Below are 8,280 nucleotides of genomic sequence, written 5' to 3'. Positions count from 1 at the left end.
ATAGATCTATTTCCCCATCCTCATATAAATATATTTGCATATGTACATGTCTTTATCTAGACCTCTATAAATGCCCATTTCCTCCCAGCTCTTTCCTCTATTTCCCTTGATTCTCCTCCTGTCCCACTATCATGCTCAGTCCCCACCACGATTTCAGCACTTGGGGGCTGCTTATTAATAAATAAAAAAATTGATTGTAGGGTCTAATATGTTTAAGAAGATTCTTATACCATTACATGTACTAAAGTTTATGAATTAATGATTTTAAAATTTCATAGGCTATATAACAAATATCGTTGTTTATTTGGTTGAAAAGCTGTCAATTGCTTCCTTATTGATTTCTTGATATATATAGATTCCAAGATTTTATCTGCTACCTTCGACAGGATTTGTCTCTTCATCAAGTTGAGTTAAGAGAGTCAAATATTCCACTCAGTACACACACACATACACACACACATACACACACACACTCATTGGTGTTGCAATGGTTAAGTGTTTGATTGCTACCAATTGATCTGTGGTTCAGGTCCTTAGAATAAATCACTTGTAAATCATAAAGATTTTAGTTTAAGAAACCCTTATGGGGTAATTCTACTTAGTTCCAAAAGGTCAATATGAGCTGTAATCATCTACATACACAACAGCATACATACAGCTAATCGAGAGTCAAATTGATTTATAAATGACAGGATAGTCTTAAAGCAAATATTACCATCAAAAATCTTAGGAATTTGTTTAAGTTTATCCTAAAATCTTTGGCTGCAGGAACCAAACCAAACACTGCCATCGAGTTGATGCCGACTCATAGTGACCTCCCAATGGGTGTCCAAGACTGTTTACTGGAGTAGAAAGCCCCGCCTTTCTCCCGTGGAGCAGGGGAACATGTAACCACTAGGCAACCTGGCTTCCTTAGTTGCAGGAGAGGAAACATGATGATGTGTGTGGATTATCAAGGATCAGTATATTGTTGAATCCTTAAAAGACACTTTTTTTGATCCTTGTTCAGTCTCTCTGTCCCCTTTGATATTGTTGTATACTCTTTCCTTTTTCCAACAGGGTTCTCTTGAACTCTGTGATTCCACACGGATGTAATTGAGGGTGTGCATCAGACTGCTGCTGCAGTAGTCTAACTCTCAAATCTTGGTGCCTTCACGAAAGAGTTTAGTTTTCATTCATGCAAAGTCCAACAGTATTTGGGGGAGGAAGAATCTTTCTAGGTTACCTTGGAGTTTGCCATTGCGACATCAGGTTGAGAAGTGAGAACTCTATGGGAGGCTTTGATGAGTATGTTCTGAAAGTGGCCTTCAGCACTTTCAGTCCCGTTCTGTTGACTACGACTTCCATTACATGGGAACCGTTCACTGTCTAGGAGGATGGGAAATATAATCTGAAAGAAGAGGAAGCACGTAGGTGCTTAGCTAACAATCTCTGTCAAATAGACTCTTCCGTTTTCCCTCTTCTTTCTGTGCATCCTCCTTGTCATATGCTTTTGTGGCTGCTTGTCTTCTACCCAGCCCCAGAGCACTGGTTTTCCTCATGGCTCTGTGCTAGTCTGCTGTTCTTTTTGCTCTCCATACTCTCTCTGCACAATTGTATTGTTTCACGTGGTTTTCATTTGCATCTCTAGCCCAGGTGCTTCCCCGAACCCCAAATCAGAGTCCAATTTCTGCTGAAACGCTGCTCCTCCTCAATGTTAAAAAATTCCTTAACCTTAGATGTGCAATGCTAAAGTCATCATCTTCATCTTCTCTCTATCCAAAATCATAGGGTTTTTAAAAAGTTTATCCTGAAATCTTCAGTTGCAGGAACCAAACCAGACTCACTGTCATCGAGTCAATGCTGAATATCCAGACTTCCCTCCCACATTACACAACTTCAGCGTTATCAAGTTCCCCAAACCAGTACTTTGTGATTATTCCTTCTTCTGATCCTCAGTGCTCAGTGAATCCTGATGATTGTAGCTACTAGATCTCTGTTAAACTTAATCACTCCTCTCCATCTCCATTGTACTATGCTCCCAGCTTCACACTCCTCTTGCCTGGCTTTCTCCCTCCTGATTCTCCATACTGCACTAAAGTCACTTTTACCACATGAAATTAGTCAGATCTCTCTGTTTAACTCCTGCAGTGGCCTCCCCATATCATTAAAATAAAGTCCACTAGCACAGATAGGAACTGGAAATACAGTGAACCCAGGAAAGATGAACCCCCCTGGACCAGTGGAGAGAGTGGCAATAGCGGGAGGGTGGAGGAAAGGTGAGGGAGAAAGGGGCAACAGATGACAAGGTCTACATGTGGCCTCCTCCCTGGGGGACGGACAGCGGAGAAGTGGGTGAGGGAGACGTTGGATGAGGTAAGATATGATAAAATAATAATAAGTTATAAATTATCAAGGGTTCAGGGGGAGGAGGGAGCGGGGAGGGAGGATGAAAAATGAGGAGCTGACACCAAGGGCTCAAGTGGAAAGCAGGTGTTGTGAGAATGATGAAGTCAACATATGTACTAATGTGCTGGACACAAATGATGCATGTATGGATTGTGATGAGTTGTATGAGCCCCTAATAAAATTATTATTAAAAAAAATAAAGTCCAAGTGTACTAGGAGCTCTGGTGGTATAGTTGGTTATGCATTGGCTGGTAAGCCCTAAGATCAGCAGTTCAAACTCACTAGCTACTCTGAGTGACAAAGATGAGGCTTTCTGCTCCCGGGAAGATTTACAGTCTCAGAAACTCACAGGGAAAGCAGCGCTGCTAATCACAAGATCAGCAGTTCGAAACTACCAGATGCTCCTCAGGAGAAAGATGGGGATTTCTACTCCTGGAAAGACTTGCAGTCTTGGAAATTCACTGGAAGTTCTACCTGGTCCTAGAAGGTCATTGTGAGTAGGCATTGATTCAAGGGCTGTTAATTTGTTTTTTTGTTTATTGTGTTGCTAGGAGTCAGATCAACTTGATGGCAGTGACTTTCTAAGTATCTTATTACTCAAGTAAATTTAGGAAATTTGCCTTTCTATTCCTATGAGGTCTCTAGGTCAAAATATTGTTTATCAAAATAGCTTAATGTGAATTTTTTTTAGTAGATGAAGCTGTTTAAAAATGGGTATCTACCCAATTCTTATTAAGTCTGTTCTTCAGCAAGACCCTTTCATTAGGCAATTTTCTTTCGTTTTTTTGCATCTAATCTGATTGTAATATGTCATAAAACCACTCTCTTACCTGATTCAAATAATAATTTCTCTATTATCTACAACTCTTTGTCTACTGACATGCCTGAACATAATGTTTCCCAATATATAAAGACAAGAATTTTCGTTAAAATTGAGAACTTATTAGCAGTTGGGTTAAATGCCCTACATAAAATCATGAAAACAATTTCTGGATTTTGAAAAATGATCTCTATGACATATTCTTTCTTATTAATATATTGTAGCATGTTTATATTATTTGTAAATTGTTGATCCACTTAAGGGTTACGGTGTCATTCCTTATTTAGAATAATTGATAAATATCTAAATAAAACTCCAATGCATGAGGTCACTCGAGTGGAGCGTGTTGTGAGTTCTTGTTCAGGCCTCAGCACGCCCTGTGATGAGGCCAGGCATGATGGGAGATGGCAGTTCATGACAGTCAGCTGATGCTTCCCTGACATTTTACTCATCTTTTCTTTGCTCTTGGAACTGCTTTTAGTTTATCAGTGGAATAAGTCCATTTTCACCTATGCAAATGGAGAGTAATAGCTCCAAGCTCCATACTGCAGCAAACTACAACGGATAAGATAACTAAATGCTCACAAGTGGCTTGGTGAGGGCAATGAAGAGAGAGATGACAAATCTTCAAATAAATGAAGTAATAGGTTAAGTATGATTGCAAGCAGGTCTCTCTTTGTGTGAAGAACAGGATACTACTGCCAAGTGTGATTTAAATCAGAAACTTGGCTTATTTCAGCCTATCCAGAATCCCTACTATTTATCATATTTTTCATGTAACATGCCTACCTAAAATAAGATGCACATGCATATGATACATGCAGTATGCATAGAAAGGTAAAATGGAGTTGCATGTTTTGTAAAACACTGTTAAAGTACAAGCTATTTGTATGAAAAAATACCGTATACTCCTGGCACTGTGGCATGGTTTCTATGCTAGAAGAGTCCACAGTAGATTTGTAGACTCAACAAAAATGACACCTTGTTTTCTAAAATATAGGTGTTCTATTCTGTCCTTTGCAGTTAATTTACTCACTCCAAGCAGAGGAAGAAAGAGCAGTTTTTCTTTAGAGGCATACCAGCAAAGAGAGCAGATTGCCTTGTGGTGTCCCATTTGAAAACAGAATACATAGAGGAGCTATTCTTTTAGCTTTGGAATTTACACTTTGGGGAGTTACATAGAGATGTTTCACATTAACTCAGGTTTGAGGGGAGCCACGGGAAACAACTATTGACCATGAGCAAGCAAACAAAACAAGAACATTCTTCACCTGGTAGTCCAGCCGCAGGATGTCTTTGTTGACTAACTATGTAGCAGAGCCTAGTGCTCCATCACTAACTCATTCACCGCATCCAGTTGATGCCAAATAATAGTGACCCCATTCAACAGGGTAGACGTGCTGTGTAGGTTTCTGAGACTGTAATTGTTTGTGGGAGTAGAAAGCTCCGTCTTTGTCCCAAGGGAGCAACTAGTGATTTCAACCAGGTGAACTCACAGATCATAGCTCATCTTGTAACCACTATGCCACCAGGGCTCCTACCATTCAGGTAAGTAAGAGAAGACTGTCAGCGTTATCTGGTCCTTTTAGGCGACATCTGTATCCAACCTGACTGCTTTCGAGCAGTGTATCAAGTTATAAAAATTCCATCGAGCCTGAAGTAAGTCAAGTACCTTATGTTGACTACATTTTGTAAGTGGAATTTTTTTCTAACTACATTAAGTATAATAACTTTTTCACTGAAAAAGAATTATACTAAGAAGGGGCAGTAACATTTTGTGAACATGGAGAAATTAATTAATCTCTCTTTTTCTGCATGTTTAAAATGTTATGTCAGGAGATTTCTTAAGAAAAGAAATGCATACACATTGTCTGAGTTAGTTATGTTTTCCAATAATATTCATAAGAGAATATTTGTGTTTCAGTAGGAGATTGCCAGTAGAAAATATAACTTGAGTCTCATATTGACAGAAGATTTACCAAAATCATCTACTGTGAGAACAACCTTATCCATTTACAAAAGATATGAGAGTCATAATTATGTTCTAGTGAAAACAAAGTTTAATTTTCTGCATTTATTTACAAAAGATGAGGTGAAAATCATCCTACTGTTGTCGCCAGTGTATTCAATACTTGTAGCAAGTCCCTGAATATCCAAGAAATTTCCACAGCTTCAGACGAGCACAGACCAGGAAGACAGCATGTGTGCCATCTTGAAATCGAGATTTCAAGATCCCACCATGGATGCCTGATTAGATCCAGCAGGGCAACTGGTAAATTCCATAATTTTCCTTGGAAGAGGAGTGTAAATAATGACTGTTAGCAGATTAAGCTTGTTTCCCCTTGTTGCAGTGACACACCATATCTTATGCAAATAATACATGTATGACACCTTTTGTAAACCACATAATGCTTCTCCTAACTTGAACAACCTGTTTGTGATGTGAGCATTATATGTAGTTACAAGTGTGGGCATGTTGTATGCAAAACTATGGAAAAAAATTATTTATTTTCTGTTTGTAGGGGTTAGTATAGGATAGGGAGCAGAGGACCTATCACACAAGTATGGGTTTGGATTCTGACTCTTTCACTTACTAACTGTGCGATTTAAGCATGTTACTTATGGTAACCTTCAACTTTTTCATTTGAAAATGGCTCTACTAAGCAAACCAAAAGTCCAGAAAGAACACACACACACACATATAATGTAAATTCTGCCTGTCTTCATAAATCAAATCATTTAGAAGTTTCAGCTTACTAAATGTTTAATAATGGATAGCATTTCTCTTCCCACCCCCATCCCCTCTGCAAACCAGGGACTCAGTCACTTGTGGGATGGGATTTCTGGCATTCCTTCCTTTGATCTACTGTTTTCCTGGTTTGGGATTGGGAAGGAACCAAACCAAAATCAGAACCACTGCTGTGAAGCTGCCTCCAACATTCAGGGACAGTGTGTACCCAGCAGAACTGTCCCAGCGGGTTTCCGAGGCTTTATGTCGTTACCCAAGACCGCCTTCCCTCTACCATCATGCAGCTTGTGGGTTCCAACCACAAAGGTTTTGTTTAGTGGCCAAGCACTTTAAGCACCTTTCCATCAGAACTTGCTAAGAAAGAAGGGCATAGGAGCATATATTTCCTAAAGTTCTCAATTGTTCCATGATTATATAGGTTTTTATATACTGGATGAAAATATTTCCAGGAAAAAAAGCCCACATAGGACATACACATTCTACTCACTTGTCAATATAGCTATGTTCCAAAGGTGTGAAAATTAGCATTTGGCAAAAGTAGAGGATGTTTTCATTGAATCACAAAATTGTGTGTAATTACCTCAATACACACTACCAAATCACATCCTTATATAACTCCCAAACCACTGAGAACCATGGCCCAGTCAATTTGGCACAAAACCTTAACCATCACAGCAGTGTTATTCTTCGTACTTGGCCGTGGTTATTACTTTGAAATTGTGTAAAGTTGGCAGATAGCAAGTTTTTTTTCTTGTTGTTTTAGTATTAATTTTTTAAGGTAAACAGAAACAGCTGCCAAAATCTTCTAATGATTGGAACTTGGAATGTGCTAGGTATGAATTTAGGAAAATTGGAAGTGGTAAAAAATAACATGGAATATAAAGTGCAATATCTTGGAGTCTCTGGGGACTTTCTCCCAGCTGAGAACTGAAACAAGGGAACAGCCAACCTCACAGCCTATGCAGGTGTTTAGAACATTAACAACAAAAAGGGGCCACATTTTCCTTGATTCCATTGCTGGCACCCCTCTGTTTTCCTGCACTAACTGCGATACAATCTTGATCAACTGCTCAGAACTCATCTCCACTCATTTACAGGCATGACTGGCCAGACGTTTACTTGTAATTAGGGAGTCAATCTGCAGTCCAGTGAAGTTCAAGACAGTCATGCTCACTGACCTCCAGATGGTGCGAGATGGGAGCTGCAAGAACTGCAATAGCAAACTGGGAGGGGTCTGTGAGTTTGCCACCAAAGACAACCAGCACTAAAAGGAAGGCCATGTGATACTGGAACGTGTGCTGGTTTTAGAGAGTGGGGGCTTTGAGGAGCAAGTACCGTCTGGTAACTATTGAAGAAAAATAGATACATACAATCTTTTCCTAGGTTTCCTTCATTGAAAACAAACAAAACCTACTGACATACACTTTCACCTTACACACACTCTCATCATCAGATTCATGAACTGTGGAATAAGGGGTTGTGTGAATCTAAAGTAGAACCCATCTTTCTTTAAAAAATGAAAAATTCCATCCAACAGCAATGTGCAGAGAGAACATTATTATGCAGATTCTGTTAACTTTTTTTCAACTCTGTGTTAACATCTTGATGCAGAATAGTCTTATTTGCAGCTAATAGTCGGCTAAGTGAAGAAAAAAATCTAGGCTGTTAGAGTGAAAAGAAGTGTGTTTTATGTAAATTTTGAAAGGAGACAATATTTTTAAAACTTATATTTGGGTTTTATTTTACATCTTAAAAAACAAAAGCCAGTTATTTGCTAGCTGATTTGCTAGCTCCAGAGCAGCTATCTGAATTTGTAACCCCGGCTGAAGGTCCAGTGTTGGCACAGCTGGTGTTTGGCCATTGTGCCATAATCTTGAAGGAGATGAACTATAACACCAAGAGCCTATTTTTTCATACCAGCAGAAATCACCATTCCTAGTTACCTGTCACCACATAATTGGGGTTGATTGGACTGGGAATTTTTCCTGAAGCAGGCCAAAACTGCTTGGCTGTCTTTTTTCCCATGTAACTTAAGCATAGTAATATAAATAAAATGATAGTTGGGGAATAAAAAGAGATCAATATCCTAGGCATTAATGAGCTTAAATGAATTGGTATGGACCATTTTGAATCAGAGAATCATATGATTTACTACGCCAGAAATAACACAATAGGGAGGAATGGCATAGTGTTGATTGCCCAAAAGGATCTTGCTAAATCCATCATGAAGTATAATGTGATCTGCGATTGGATTATATCTATCTTCATTCCGGGAAATCCAATTAATATAACTGTAATTCAACTTTATGCACCAACCACAGAA

At 38.9% G+C, this 8,280-nt stretch overlaps 1 pseudogene; it reads left to right on the top strand.

The window, feature by feature from the left end:
• The first annotated feature begins 6,916 nt into the window (after window positions 1–6,916).
• LOC101655010 lies at window positions 6,917–7,309 on the top strand (annotated as a pseudogene).
• Window positions 7,310–8,280: the final 971 nt, after the last annotated feature.

This window comes from Echinops telfairi, unplaced genomic scaffold, assembly GCF_000313985.2.
Source record: "Echinops telfairi isolate 266 unplaced genomic scaffold, ASM31398v2 ScPeMD7_7469;HRSCAF=8507_1, whole genome shotgun sequence".
In the NCBI taxonomy this organism is placed as follows: domain Eukaryota; kingdom Metazoa; phylum Chordata; class Mammalia; order Afrosoricida; family Tenrecidae; genus Echinops; species Echinops telfairi.
This window is presented reverse-complemented; position numbering and strand designations above follow the sequence as displayed.